General features: G+C 36.0%; 1 protein-coding gene and 1 pseudogene across 2 annotated transcripts in view; one reads left to right on the top strand and one right to left on the bottom strand.

The window, feature by feature from the left end:
* The window catches only part of SOS1 (SOS Ras/Rac guanine nucleotide exchange factor 1), a 148580-nt gene that overhangs the window by 123817 nt on the left and 7837 nt on the right, over positions 1–16926 (bottom strand). The window lies entirely within an intron of this gene.
* LOC115854314 (ubiquitin-ribosomal protein eS31 fusion protein-like) lies at positions 4030–4557 on the top strand (annotated as a pseudogene).

Below are 16926 nucleotides of genomic sequence, written 5' to 3'. Positions count from 1 at the left end.
GGGAAATTTAAAAATACATATAACAGAACTAAAGGAAAATGAAAATACAGCATAGCAAAATTTGTGAGACATAGGTAAAACAGTGCTGAGAAAGAAATTCAGAAAAAGGAAAAGCCTCAAATCAAAAGGAAAAGCCACAAGTCAATAACCTAAGTTTCCACCTCAAGAATCTCAAAAAAAGAAGAGCAAACTAGAAGCAAAGCAAGAGAAAGGAAGGAAATAATAAAGATACAGTAGAAATCAATAAAACTGAAAACAGAAAAACAGAAAAATCAGTGAAACGGTTGGTTCTTTTTTTTTTTTTTTTTTGCTGTACGCGGGCCTCTCACTGTTGTGGCCTCCCCCGCTGCGGAGCACAGGCTCCGGACGCGCAGGCTCAGCGGCCATGGCTCACGGGCCCAGCCGCTCCGCGGCATGTGGGATCTTCCCGGACCGGGGCACGAACCCACGTCCCCTGCATCGGCAGGTGGACTCGCAACCACTGCGCCACCAGGGAAGCCCTGGTTGGTTCTTTTAAGAGATCAAAAACTGACAACCAACCAAAAGGATGCATGCACCCCAATGTTCACTGCAGCACTAGTTATAACAGCCAGAACATAGAAGCAACCTAAATGACCACTGATAGAAGAATGGATAAAGAAGATGTGGTTCATATATACCATGGAATATTACTCAGCCATAAAAAGGAACAAAATAGTGCCATTTGCAGAGATGTGGATGGACGTAGAAATTGTCATACAAAGTGAAGTAAGTCAGAAAGAGACAAACAAATATTGTATAAAATTGCTTATATGTGGAATCTAGAAAAGTGGTACAGATGAACTTATCTACAAAGCAGAAATAGAGTCACAGATGTAGAGAACAAACGGTTACCATGGGGGGAAGGGGGAGGTGGGATGAACTGGGAGATTGGGACTGACATATATACACTACTATGTATAAAATAGATAACTAATGAGAACCTACCGCATAGCACAGGGAACTCCACTCAATGATCTGTGGTGACCTAAATGGGAAGGAAATCTAAAAAAGAGTGGATATATGTATACGTATAACTGATTCAGTTTGCTATACAGCAGAAGCTAACACAACATTGTAAAGCAACTCTACTCCAATAAAAATTAATTTAAAAAAAATCAACAAACATCTAGCAAGACTGACAAAGGAAAAAAAGTGAAGACACAAATTACCAACATAAGGAATAAGTCAGGAATGAAACATGAACATCTCTACACACCCTGCAACTACAAAAGGACAGTAGGAAACACTACTCAAATATTTGACAAACATAATTTAGTGCTATGAATAATCTCTTTTAAAAGTTTGTTATTAGGCAACTGTTTAAAAATGTTAAATGCTTTGTATGATTTAATCTTTTGATTGAACATTTTCTTCAGAGAGCTATAATAGCTAAAAGATTATAATTTTCATCATAAAGCCATGAAGAATGTTTCATCCTTATACTGTTCGGATGTCTAGGGGAGCCTTTCTAATCCTAACAACTCGTCACCAACATATAATGATGATTTAGAAGAAATGAACCAATTTCTCACAAAACGAAACAAAACAAAAAACTACCACAACTTACCCAATATGAAGTAAATAATTTGGATAGGGCTTCCCTGGTGGCACAGTGGTTGAGAGTCCGCCTGCCGATGCAGGGGACACGGGTTCATGCCCCGGTCCGGGAAGATCCCACATGCCACGGAGTGGCTAGGCCCGTGAGCCATGGCCGCTGACCCTGCACGTCCGGAGCCTGTGCTCCGCAACGGGAGAGGCCACAACAGTGAGAGCCCCGTGTACCGCAAAAATAGTAATAATAATTTGGAGAGTCCTATACCTATTAAATAAATAAAATGAATTGGTAATTTCAAAACATCCAAAAACCTCTCCAGGTTCAGATGGTTTCACTGAAAATTATAGCAAACTTTTAAAGAATTAACACCAATTTTCCACCATCTCTTCTAGAAAACAGAATTGAAGGGAATACTTTCAAATTCATTTTATTAAGCTAGTATTACCCTGATTTAAAAAAAACACAAAAAACAGATAAACACAGAACAAAAAAGGAAAACTACAGACCAACATCCTTCATAATTACAGATCCTTAACAAAATATTAGCAAATCAAATTTGGCAATATACAAAAAGAATCATACACTATGACCAAGCAGAGTTTATTCCAGGGATGCAGGTCTAGACCAATATTCTAAAACCAATCAATGTAATCCACCACATTAGAAAGCTAAAGAAAAAAACCACATAATTCATCTCAATTGAGGTAAATAAAAAAAGAGTATTTGACAAAACTCAGTACCCATTCATGCAGGAAAAAAAACCTCTCAGAGAAAGAGGAATAAGAGGGAATTTCTTCAACTTGATAAAGAGCATCTACAGAAACGTATACTTAACATACACTTAAGAGTGAAAGACTGAATACTTTCCCCTTAAAACTGGGGAAAAAGACATAATGTCCACTCTCAACATACTCATTGAACATAGTGCTGAAAGTTCTTGCCAGTGCAATAAAACAAGAAAAGGATATAAAAAACACAAATTTGAAAGGAAAAAATAAAACCATCCCTATTTGTCAGCTACATGATTGGGTAGAAACTACAAAGAATCTACAAAAGCAAAAAAATAAAAACCTAGAACAAACAAGTGAATTCAGTAAGGTCATAAGATACAAGATAAACATGTAAAAATATCAACTCTATTTGCAATGAACACATGGACATACAAAATAAAATATTATAATAAAAAAACCCTCACAAACCCAAAATATTAAGTACAAATCTAACAAAACAAGCACAAGATTTGTATGCTAAAAATGGCAAAATATTGATGAAGGAAACCAATCTAAATATAAATGAAGAGACATTCAATGTTCATGGAATGGGAGACTCAACATAGTAAGGATGTCAATTCTCCCACTCCCTCATATTAATACATGGGTTTAACACAACTCCTACCAATATCCCAAGAAAGATTTTGTGTACATATTGACAAGATTATTCGAAAATTTATATGAAAAGGGAAAGTAACTAGAATTACTAAAATTCTAATTTGGGAAAAGAATAAAATGAAAGGAACCATCCTACCCAATTTCAAGACCTATTTTACAGCTATAGTAATAAAATACTGTGTAGCATTGGCAGATAGAGAGAAACACATGGAACAGAAGAGAGAACCTAGAAATAGACGCATAAAAATATGCCCAATTTTTGACAAAAGTACAAAAGCAATTCAATGAAGGAGGGACTGCCTTTCCAACAAATGGTGCTGGGGCAAATGGACATCCATAGGCAAAAAAATGCACTTCAACTTAAGTCTCATACCTTATGCAAAAATAACACAAAATGTATCATGGACTTAAATGTGAAATGTAATACTATAAAGCTTTTAGGAAAAAATACACGAAAAAAATTTCAGGATCCATGGATATTCAAAGAGTACTTAAGAGTTGACACCAACCCATAAAAGAAAAATACTGATAGGGACTTCCCTCGTGGTCTAGTGGGTAAGATTCCACGCTCTCAATGCAGGCGGCCCGGGTTTGACCCCTGGTTGGGGAACTAGATCCCGCGTGCATGCTGCAGCTAAGAGTCCGTATGCCACAACTAAGGAGCTCACATGCTGCAACTAAAATGGTCCTGCATGCTGCAACAAAGATCCCGTGTGCCACAACTAAGACCCAGCGCAGTCAAAATAAATAAATAAATAAATATTTTTTAACAAGTAAAATACTGATAAATTAGACTTCACCAAAATTTAAATCTTTTGCTCTGAGAAAGCCCCTGGAAAGTGGATAAAAAGACAAGGTAAGTAGTGGGACAAAACATTTCCAAGCCACAGGCTCAACAAAGTATTAGTATCCAAAATATATAAAGACCTCTCAAAACTCAACAGTAAAAGAGCAAACAATTAGAAAATGGGCAAGAGACATGAAGATACATTTCACTCATATGTGATAGGACATATATATAGTTTTTGCTACAAGTGTTTATAATACAAAAAGAAAGTGACCTCAATGTTTCTCAATAAGGGACTAGTTAGCTTTTGGATCTGCCATCTGCGGCAGAACTGCCGCCAAGGTGCAGATTTTCATGAAGACCTTCCAGGGATGATCATCACTCTTGAAGTTGAACCCTCAGATACAACAGAAAATGTAAAGGCCAAGATCCAGGATAAGGAAGGAATTCCTCCTGACCAGCAAAGACTGATCTTTGCTGGCAAGCAAGTGGAAGATGGACGTACTTTGACTACAACATTCAAAAGGAGTCCACTCTTCATCTTAATGTTGAGACTTCATGGTGGTGCTAAGAAAAGGAAGAAGTCTTACACCACTCTCAAGAAGAACAAGCATTAGAGAAAGAAGGTTAAGCTGGCTGTCCTAAAATACTATAAGGTGGAGGAGAATGGCAAAATCAGTCACCTTCATCGGGAGTGCCCTTCAGATGAACGTGGTGCTGGAGTTTTTATGGGGAACCACTTTGACACACAGTATTGTGGCAAATGTTGTCTTACCTATTGTTTAAACAAACCAGAAGACAAGTAATTGTACACTAGTTAATAAAAGACAATGACCTAATTAAAAAAAAAAGAGACTAGTTAAATTATAGTACAACTAAATAATAGTATGTAGCCATAGAAAAGAATAAAGGTGATAATCTTAACTGCTATGCTCTCCAAAATATACTGAAAAGGGGGGAAAAAACAAAGGTACTAAAAAAAGGTGTACCAAAAACACACACACACATACACCACACACATATATACACATACACAAGCTTATCATGGAAAAATCTCTACACAAGAAACTTGTAAATTGGTTGCCCCTGCGTAGAATGCAAGAACAGTGGAGCAGAGGAGTGAGATGGAAGATTTTCACTGTATAATCTTTTGAGCTTTGAATTTTGTGATTGTGTTCTATAAGTTAAAATAACTTTTATAAAGCATTATAGTTTTTAATTTAAAAATGAAATAGGATACTTTTTATATTTGTCATGTTCAACATTGAAAAGTATATTAACTATATAAAAATGTAAATATGAAAAACATTTGAAAAAATTACCAAGGACTAAGATGAGTTTATAAATTAATTGTATTTTCAAGAATTTGCTACTATGGATTATTAAATGTTGATGAGTTCAATAGCAAACATGTAAGCGTAAAAATGTAAAGTAGCAACACAATTAAGAACACTGTAGTGGGACTTCCCTGGTGGTGCAGTGGTTAAGAATCCACCTGCCAATGCTGTCCTAAATGCCCAAAGCCTTGCCACCCTCCAAAATACACTGAATGTGCTTAAATAACCCACTGTCTCCCTTTCCACCCACTAAGACTCTCAATCTCTCATGAACAGGTGTGATTTCAGTTACAGATATTGAGAAAGGCACTCTAAATAAACTAATGTGAACAACATGTAGCTTAAATTTTCCTAAAGGTACAGTTGGCCATTCAACTCGGGGTTTAATCCACATGTAGCTTAAGAGCAGGCCTTCCATATCCACGGTTCCACTGCATCTGCAGATTCAACTAACCACCAAGTGTTGTACTGTAGCATTTACTACTGAAAAATATCCATGTATAAGTGTACCCATACAGTTCAAACCTGTGTTGTTCAAGGGTCAGCTGTATTTGTGATTTTATAAAAAAGTATATTTGTTAATTTAAATGAAAGTACAATTGATAGAATTTCACAGACTACTACTTTAAAAAAACGAAGATGTTTAAGAAATAATGAAGTAGCCTATATCTATTCAGGAGTACTTCTTACCCTAGCCTTAGCTCCTCAAAGTTATGTTATGTATGCGTATATATCTAGAACATAGTTAATTCAACCATTTATCCAATGATTAAAAAGATTTACACATTTGTGCTGCATTATTTTTTTGAAGATACTATATTAGGTCTTTAAATGATATCTATATTTGGAACTATCTTATCATTCACTATATTATAAATACTTCGATGCAAAATCTTGGTTATCCTTTTACTACCCTATGAAGCCAATCACAAGATTTTGCATACAGAAGCTCCTCAAATATTTCTTGAATTTAATTGGGTTCTCCAGTGGAACAGAGTAACAAGGGTTCTGAAAGTAGCTTCTGCTTGTTAAGTCAAGAACTAAGAATTTTAAAAACCAAATACTAGGACACAACTAATTTAAACCAAATATAAATTATTTTCTTGTGAAAAGCAGAAAACTTTATCTTACATAGCACAATGGACAAATCTCAGGGTATAGATCTGAATTTTACTCTAATTATTAGTGCTATGTCCCACTGGCAATTCACAAGGTGTTACAAGAGTGCACCAGCACAGAGCCAATCTGTACAGACTGGGAGAGGTTTCTGTTGTTGTTTGGTTGGTTGATTTTTTTTAGCTCCTGGAGCTCAAAGAAATCTCTGTCAAAATACTATGGAAACACAGGCTAAGTAACAGAGACTTCAGTGATTATACACACCAAGGAATACTGTGTTTGAAAAAAAAAATCACTTATGAAAGTCATTAAACAAACATATTGATAACCTTCAACAATCAAAAACAAAACCAAATAAAAACAAACAATAAAACAGCAAGCCCTGGCGAAAGGGAAGAATCTGATTTCAATAGTTACCATATTATAGTATTCAAATGCCCAGTTTTAAAAACAGAAAAAAAATCACATAGCATACAAAGAAACAGGAAAGTATGGCATGTTCAAAGGAACAAAATTAACTGAGAGAAACTGGCTAAGGAAGCCCAGACATCAGACTACCTAGGCAAAAACTTTCAGACAACTGACTTAAATATGCTCAAAATGCTTTTTTAAAAAATAGTAAACAAAACCTAAGGGACCTGTGGGATAACAAGTAGACCAGAACATGCATTATGGGAGTCCCAGAAGGAGAAGAGAGAAAGGGACAGAAATAACATTTGAGGAAATAATGGCTGAAAACACCCCAAATCTGATGAAATACATTAATCTACAAATTCAAAAAGTTCAATAAAATCTAAGTAGGATAAATTCCAAGAAACACACACCAAGGCACATTATAATCCAACTGTCAAAAACAAAGACAAAACCCTAAAAGCAGCAGGAGAAGCAACTCTTCACGTACGAGGGGTCCTCAATAAGATCAGCAGCTTATTTCTTATCAGAAACCGTGGAGGCCCAAATACAGTAGGATGGCATATTTAAGTGTGGAAAGAAAAAAAATGTCAACCAAGAATTCTATATCTGGCAAAACTGTCCTTCAAAATGAGGTACAGGGCTTCCCTGGTGGCGCAGTGGTTGAGAGTCCGCCTGCTGATGCGGGGGACACGGATTTGTGCCCCGGTCTGGGAAGATCCCACATGCTGTGGGGTGGGCTGGGCCCGTGAGCCATGGCCGCTGAGCCTGCGCGTCCGAAGCCTGTGCTCCGCAACGGGAGAGGCCACGGCGGTGAGAGGCCCACGTACCGCAAAAAAAAAAAAAATGAGGTACAAATTAAGATGTTGCCAGATAAACAAAAACTGAGGGTGTTCACTACCATCAGACCTGCCCTACAAGAAGTGCTAAAGATAGTCCTTCAAGCTGAAATGAAAGGCCACTAAACAGCAACTCAAAGTCATATGAAATAAAGGTCTCTAGTAAAGGTAAATACACTGGCAAATATAAAAACGAGTATTACTGTATATCTGGTTTCTAACTTTGCTGTATTTCCTATAGGATTTCAAAGACAAATGCATAAAAAATAACTATGAGTCCATGATACTGGATACACAATGTATAAAGATGTAATTTGTGACGACAGCAACATAACAGGGTAAGACTGAGCTGTATGTTACTGAAGTTCACATCAATGCAAACTAAACTGTTATAAATTTAGGACATTAAATGTAATTCACCACAAAGAAAGTATCTAAAAAATACACACAAGCGATGTCCCTGGTGGTCCAGTAGTTAAGACTCTGCCAGGTTCTATCTCTGGTCAGGGAACTAGATCCCCCATGCCATAACTAAGAACCAACATGCCACAACTAAAGATCCCACATGCCGTAACTATGACTCAGAGTGGCCAAATAAATAAATATTTTTAAAAAATACACACAAAAGAAAATGAGAAGGAAATGAGAATGGTTCACTACAATAAACTAATTAGAAAAAAAAACAAGAAGGCAGTATGTAATGGAGGAAATGAGCCACAAAAAGGTATAAAATTTCACAACGAAAAGGCAAAATGATGGCAGAGGTCCTTCCTTATCAGCCATTAACTTTAAATTTAATTGGGTTAAACTTTCCAATCAAAGCCAGAGATTGGCAGGATGGATTAAAAAACATGATCCAACTATATGCTGCCTATAGAGACTCACTTTATACACAAAAGTATAAATAGTTTCAAAGTGAAAGGATGGAAAAAGACATTCCATGAAAACAGAAAAAAAAGAGTATTAGTGTGGTTATTCTAATATCAAATGAAATAGGCATTAGATCAAAAACTGTTACAAGAGACAAAGAAGGACATTTTATTTTGAAAAAAGCGTCAATTCATCAAGAAGATAAAACAATTGTAAACATATATGTTAACATATACACACCACTATATATAAAATAGATAACCAACAAGTACCTACTGTATAGCACCCAGAACTACAGTCAATATCTTGTAACAACCTATAAGGGAAAAGAATCTGAAAAAGAATACATACACACACACACACACACACACACACACAACTGAACCACTGTGCTGTACACCTGAAACTAACACATTATAAATCAACTATACTTCAATAAAAATTTTTTTTAAAACAAATAAATATATACGCACAAACAACAGACCCCCAAAAGATATGAAGTAAACACTGACCAAATTGAAGGGAGAAATATTAGTTCAATACACCAATTTCAATAACAGAACATCTAGATAGAAGGTCAATAAGGAAGTAGAGGACTTGAACACTATAATCCTAACAGACATATGGAGAACACTTTACCCAGTAACAGTAGAATACACATTCTTCTCAGGTACGTATGGAACATTCTCCAGGATAAGCCATATGTTAGGCCACAAAACAAAGACTCAATAAATTAAAAAGACTGAAATCAGACAGAACCTCTTCTGACTAAGAATAAAGATAGAAATCAACAACTGTGGGAAAACTGGAAAACTCACAAATATGTAGAAGTTAAACAACACATTCTTAAACATCCAAAGGTTCAAAGAAGAAATCCTAAGGGAAATTAGAAAATACTTAGGGAAAACACAACATACCAAAACTTAAAGGATACAGCAAAAGCAGCACTTGGATGGATATTTATGACTATAAATGTCTACGTTAAAAAAGAAAAAAGATATCAATAACCTAACTTTTAATGTCGGGGTACTAGAAAAGAAATTAAACTCAAAGCTAGGAAATAATAAAAATTAGAGATAAATGAAACAGAGAACAGAAAAACAATAGACAGAATCAATGAAACCAAAAGCTGCTTCTTTGGAAAAAACCAGCAAAATTGACAAACCTTTTATAGACCATCTAAGAAAAAGAAAAGACAAAAATAACTAAAATCAGAAATGAAAGTGGGGACATTATTACCACTGCCCTCACAGAAATAAAACAGATTGTAAGAAAATACTATGAACAATTACACACTGAAAAACTAGATAATATAGAATAAATGGACAGATTCCTAGAAACACACAAATTAACCTAAACTGACTCAAGAAGAAATTTAAAATCTCGACAAATAACAAGAAATCAGTAATCAAAACCTGACTCAGTAATCAAAACCTTCCAACAAGGAAAGATGCAGGACCAGACAGCAGCACTGGTGAATTTTACCCAACATGTGAAGAATTCCAAAAAAACAGAAGAAGGAACAGTTCTTAACTCATTCTGTGAAGCCAGCATTACCTTAATACCAAAGGCAGATAAAGACATCATGAGAAAATTACAGACCGATATGCTTTATGAGTATAGATGCAAAAATTCTTAACAGAATACTAGCAAATTGAATCCAACAGCATATTAAAACAGCACCTTGACCAACTGGGATTTATCCCAAGAATGCAGAAGCAATTCAACATTTTAAAAAAAATCAATATAATAGACATTAATAGGATAAAGGAAAACACACATGATCACTCAATTAACTCAGAAAAGGCATTTGACAAAACCCAACATCCTTTCATGATAAAAACACTCCTAAAACTAGAAATAGATGGGAACTTCCTCAACATGACAAAGGGCATCTATGAAAAACCCACAGCTAAACTGAAAGCTTTCACCCCAAGATCAGGAATAAGACTAGGATGCCCACTTTACCACTGCTATTCAAAACTGTACTAGATGTTCTAGCCAGAGCAATCAAACAAGAAAAAGAAATAAAAGGCATCCAAATGGAAAGGAAGAAAACTATTTTTATTTGCAGATGACATTATCCTATATGTAGAAAAGTCCTGAAGAATCCATAAGAAAGTTACCAGAGCTAGTAAATTAATTTAGCAAAGTTGCAGAACAAAAATCAACACACAAAAAGCTGTTGTGTTTTACACCTACAAGGTACAATCTGAAAAGGAAATTAGGACTGTAATTCCATTTAGCAACTAAAAGAATAATAGCATCTAAAAGAATAAAATACCTAGGAATGGATTTACCCAAAGAGGTGGAAGTATTTTACCCTGAAAACTACAATATATTGCTGAAGAAAATTAAAGAAGACCTAAATAAATGGAGAGACATCCTGTGTTCATGGGTAGGAAGACTTTATATTAAGATGCCAATACTAACCAAAATAATCGACAGATTCAATGCAACTTCTATCAAACTCCAATAGCCTTTTTTGCAGAAATGGAAATGCCAATTCTCAAATTCATACGGAATTGCTGAATAGCCAAAACAATCATAAAAAAGAAAAACGAAGTTGTAGGACTCCACTTCTTAATTTCAAAACTTACTATGCTATGCTACGGTAATCAAAACAGTGTGGTACTGCCATAAACACAGACTCATAGACCAATGGAATAGAAGAGAGAGTCCAGAAATAAATCTATACATCTACGGTCAATTGATTTTTGACAATGATGCCAAGTCTATTCAGTGGGAAAAGATCAATCTCTTCCACAAATGGTGCTGGAACAACCAGATTTCTATATGCAAAAGGATGAATTCATTTCCACATCTGTGGAAATGAATTTTCCACAGATTTCCACATGTATTCGGTGTGAGTTCCACCTAACTCACACCAAATACAAAATTTAACCCCAAAAGGATCAATGACCTAAATATAAGAGCTAAAACATAAATTTCTTAGAAGAAAACTTAGGGGTAAATCTTCATGATCTTGGATTTTGCAAAGGATTCTCAGATATGACACCAAAAGCACAAACAATGAAAGAAAAAAATAGATAAACTGAATTTCATCAAAATTTAAAACTTTTGTGCAAAGGACATTATCAAGAAACTGAAAAGACAGTTTTTTGGTTGTGTTTTAATGGGAGAAAATATTTACAAATCATATAGCGGATAAGGGTCTAATATCAAGAATATACAACGATGCCCTAACACTTAACAACAAAAACACAAACAACCTAATTTTTAAAATAGGCAATGGACTTGAACAGACATTTCTCCATGGAAGATATACAAACCGCCGTTAAGAACATGAAAAGATGCTCAACATTATTAGTCATTAGGGAAATACAAACCAAAACACAATGAGGTATCATTTCACATCAACTAGGATGGCAATTAAAAAAAAAAAAAAAACAGAAAATAACATATAAGTGACGACGTGGAGAAACTGGAACCTTTGTACATTGCTGGTAGGAATGTAAAATCATGTGACTGCTGTAGAAAGCAGTATGACAGTGCCTCAAAAACTTAAACATAGCATTACCAAGTGACCCAGCAATTCCACTTCCAGGTATATACCCAAAAGAATTGAAAACGGGAACTCAAACAAATACTTGTATACCAATGTTCACTGTAGCATTACTCACAATAGCCAAAAGGTAGAAACAACCCAAGTGTCCATGAACAGAGGAATGAATAAACAAAATGTGGTATACACACGCAATGAAATATTATTCAGCCTTAAAAAGGAATTAAATTCTGATACAATATGGATGAGACATTATGCTAACTAAAATAAATCATACACAAAAGGACAAATATTGTATGATTCCACTTACATGAAATATCTGGAATAGGCAAATTCATAAAATCAGAAAGTAGATTAGAGGTTACCAGGGGCTGGGGGAGGGGGAAGTTAGGAGTTATTGCTTAATATGTACAGAGTTTCTGTTTGAGGTGATGAAAAGTTTTGGAAATAGATAGTGGTGATGGTTGCACAACCTTATGCATGCAGTTTTTGGCACTGAATTTACACTTAGAAATGGTTAAAATGATTAATTTTTTTACATATATTTTTTTACCACAATAAATAAGAGAAAAAGTTATTAAACATATGGACAGAAATCAGAATCCTATCAAAGTCCTTAAACAAAACAGCTGTGAATGCAATTATCAGTAAGTGCATTCCATTACAAACTACTGAGCCATACACAGAAATCAATTTACTTGCAAATGGTTTAGATTGTAAGTAAAATAGAAAATGGGACTTGTCTATATAGAAAGGGAAAAGTTTGTTTCAGGAATTATAAAAGAATAACTGGAATTTAAGTTAGCTTATTACAAAAAGTCTCTAATTTAAAACTCAACTTTTTTTTAATTCCAAGACTTATTTATTATCTATTTTTTAAATTTTTATTTTTAACCCTGAACCAAACTTTCTGTACACTAGGACTGGAGTGTTTTAACACATATGGGAAGATTACAGATTTTCTTTTTACCACCATATACAAGTTTCATAAAAGCAACAATTATGTTTCATTTTTTAATTGTCCATAATGTTTGCCATACAATAAATACTCAACAAATTTGGTGAATAAAACCAAACCAGTCAAAATCAGCAGGAAAATTTTGAAAACTCGTTTCAAAATCATCTTCCCATTACAATTTTAAAATACCTACTTTAAAAATAATATGAGTAATTCAGGGTCCATAAAACCAAACCTTTAAATTACCTCTTTTCTCCAGTGTATGCTCCCTTCCCCAACTCCAATGGGAGATTTCCAGAATCTGACTTTATGAGTAATTTCTTTTACTGATTTGTGTTTGTCTGCCGGAGGCAGCTCAGTGTAGAAAGGAAAGTCAACAAGCACTCATCTTCATAACTGGACGGCTGGACTACTCAAGGTACTGCTGAAGTGCCTGAAGTGCTCCTGGCTCACTAGTTCATACAGTAATAATACAGGTATCGTTTGCATTGTTTTCTTTCATTTTTACTGCTTTGTTTGTGGTTTGATACATTAAAGGTTTAATTATGAAATAAACTTGAATATGAAATGCAAACTTTATTTGATAACTACTAAAGCAAACTGTGTACTATTAATATCAATGACAATTAAGTTTTGACTTTTAGAACTCATCCTAAGGTATATTTTTCTTAAAGCATAAGGGGTTTGGGGGGAACAAATTACCACTTTAACTGAGGGAATACTGTAATTAAATTCTCCCAAATCAGGCAATTTATAGCCACAGACATGACCCTGGCTGGCTATGAGAATGAGCCTCTCAGATCTCTGACTCCAGGGGAAATACTTGACTGTGGGCCCCAGCTGCTGCACTCTGAAATCCATCACTGTGCATGGAGGCCACACTTCTCAACTGGCTGCTGCCAGGCAAAGAGCACCATAGGCATACTAAGGCAGCCCTAGTCCTGGGAGATGAGGAATTTTTGTGATAGGCAACTTTGGCTCAAGGACTTCTGAGGTATTGGTGAACTTCCTTAGAACTACGACACTTTCACCCAGACTTCCTTCCTTACCTCTCTCCTTCGCTTGGAGTCAGACTTACATCAGTCTGACAACTCTCCTTGCCTCTGTCCTCATTTTCTCTCACAAGTACTTCTCCTAATAAATTTCTTGCATGCTTAATCCCATCTTGGCATCTGCTTCTCCCTTGCAGCATTAGACTGTTTTTTTCTATTTTGCCATTTCAAATGAATTATTTGTTTCCCTATTTGCTAAAATAGGATACACCAAACATGACAATTCCAATGCCTTTTGACTGGTAAAGATCTCAGCTAACTCCTTAGTAAGTATATTCTTGAGGGGACAAGATCAGAACTTCATACAATTCAACATATGTACTGAGCACCTGCTATACATGAGAAATATGCTAAGCATTACAGGGAATACAAAGGTGAGTAGGATCCTATCGTGCTCTCAAATAGCTCCCAATATAGTGGAGGAGAGAAGCCACAGATACAAACAAACTTTAAAGGGCAGATTATCGTTAAGTACTAAAATTGAAGTATAAAGTACTAAAGAAATTAAGAGATTCATTCTATTTAGGGGATGGAATTGTAGTAGAAAGCCTTTGTAGAGATGGTATTTGAAATGTACATTGAAAGATATCATCAGGGCCTTCAGGTTGTACCTGCCTGTAATTAATAAGGACAATCCAACAAAGATCCCTTCCATGCTTGCATGCTTGACTACCCACAATGTGTAAATTCCTCCTATCACAATTCCCTCACACCTTCTCATTCCCAGAGTACTGATGGTTTCCTAGTTCCCCTCCAAAGGTGTTCCTCTCCCAGTATCCCCCCTTTCATCACCATTACCACTTAGACTCCTATGCCAGAATCCTGGGAATCAGCTTTGACTCCTCTCACTACCCTGTCATTCAACTACCAATCTACCTCTAAATCTAAACTCTGTCCACTACTTCCCTGGTGGTGCAGTGGCTAAGAATCCACCTGCCAGTGCAGGGGACACAGGTTCGAGCCCTGGTTGGGGACGATCCCACAGTCCGCGGAGCAACTAAGCCCGTGAGCCACAACTACTGAGCCTGCGCTCTAGAGCCCGCAAACCACAACTACTGAGCCCGCATGCCACAACTACTGAAGCCCATGCGCCTAGAGTCCACGCTCCACAACAAGAGAAGCCACCGCAATGAGAAGCCCGTGCACTGCAACGAAGAGTAGCCCCCGCTCACCACAACTAGAGAAAGCCCACGCGCAGCAACAAAGACCCAATGCAGCCAAAAATAAATAAATAAAAATAAAATATGTCCACTTTTCTTTATCCCCACAGCTACTGCCCTAGTCAAGACCACCATCATCCCTTCCATGAATTGCTTCAAAAGTCCCCTAACCTACCTTCCTGCCTACAGTTCTGCTGCCATTTAATCCAGGCTCCACAGAGCAGACAGTGATCCTTCAAAATTCATATCTTATTATCAATATCCTGCTTAAAACCTTTCAGTGGTTCCTCACTGCTCACAAGATAAAATGAAACAATTTGGTTCACAAGACCTGTTCCCACGCTCCAGACTCCAGCTACTCAGAATTCCTAAGATGCTGAGCTCCTCTTGGACTCCAAAGACTCTTTGGACCACAAACCCTTGAAACACACTTCCTCCTCATCCTCACCTGGCTAACTCCCACTTCCACTAAAATGTCACTTCCTTCACTCCCAAATATAAACATACAAGGATAGTCTCCTAGCTTCCTATTGCCATCCCAAGACCATTACTTCTCAGCCCTTTCCTTTATGGTCTATGCTGTCTTTTCATCAACTACCACCTTTAAAATTATTACTTTTTTATACAGCAGAATCCTTTTGTCAAATGCAATTCTACACAGAGCCCCAATATGTAGAAGAGTTAAGCTTCTCAGCCTAACTCAAGGAGTTTCAAAACCCTCTTCATTCAGCCTCCTTCCCTCCTAAGACACTGCTTCCCTAAAACCTAAGGTGCAGGACAATTAGAACACCATTGTCTGTATTATACTGCCTACTCAAAGGAAGAAACACAGTACAGTGGAAAGAGTTGTCTCTGAAGCTAAACAGACATAAGTTCAAATCTTGATTCTACTTAGTCACAAGATCATTGAGCAATTTGCCTGAGGATCCATTTCCTCATCTGTAAAACTCAGCTGTAAAAATCACCACCTTGAGAAGTCAATGGGTAGAACAGAGATAAGTATGTAAAGTACCAAGCATAGTGCCTAGAATACTGACACAAAGCAGGAAATCAATAAAATACTATCTGCTATGGCTTATCCAGGAAATGTAGGTTAACATTCAAAATCAATTAAGGTGATTTACCATAATACTGACAGAATAAAGGAGAAAAACCTTATGATTATTTTAAGAGACACAGAAAAATCATTTGACAAACTTCAGTATCCATTTGTGATTTTAGAAAACCCCAAAACTCTCAGAAAACTACAAGTGGAAGGGGAAATCCTCAATCTGATAAAGAGCATCAATGAAAACTAACATCATCCTTAATGGTGAAATAAGACATGCTTTTCCCTTAAGAATGAGAACAAGGTAGGATGAGCACTCTCCCTACTTTGATTCAACACTGTAATGGAAGTCCTAGTCAGTAAAATAAGAAAAAGAAATAAATATAAGACTCTATTTGCATATGACATAATTATGTAGAAAATTCTATAAAGTCTACAAAACAACTACAAGCAAGGTCAAAGGATACAAATCAATATACAAAAGTCAGCTACATGCTTTTGTTTTTTATTCAGATATATCATCTTTATTAAACAACTTTTTTGAGTTTCATAATGCCTTTCTTTTTCATGCATTTTCGGCATACTGAAGGACTCGATGCATATTTAAGGACTTCCAAATGATAGCAATATAAAATTTCTGCAATTCCCTCTCTCTTTCCCCTTAGAAGTCTCTCTCCTTCATCTCCCATTTGGACTAAATTCTCTCTAGGCCTGGGCACATGTGTTACCCTGCAACTTCTCTTTATTGCTCTCCAAATTTTCACCTATTGTTTATATACTTGTAGCAAACAACTGGAAAATAAAATTTTGAAACAATTTACAATAGCATCAAAAAGCAAAATATTTCAGATTAAACAT

Source organism: Globicephala melas, chromosome 12, assembly GCF_963455315.2.
Source record: "Globicephala melas chromosome 12, mGloMel1.2, whole genome shotgun sequence".
In the NCBI taxonomy this organism is placed as follows: domain Eukaryota; kingdom Metazoa; phylum Chordata; class Mammalia; order Artiodactyla; family Delphinidae; genus Globicephala; species Globicephala melas.
The sequence above is the reverse complement of the archived record's forward strand: the minus strand, read 5'-3'. Positions and strand labels throughout refer to the sequence as shown.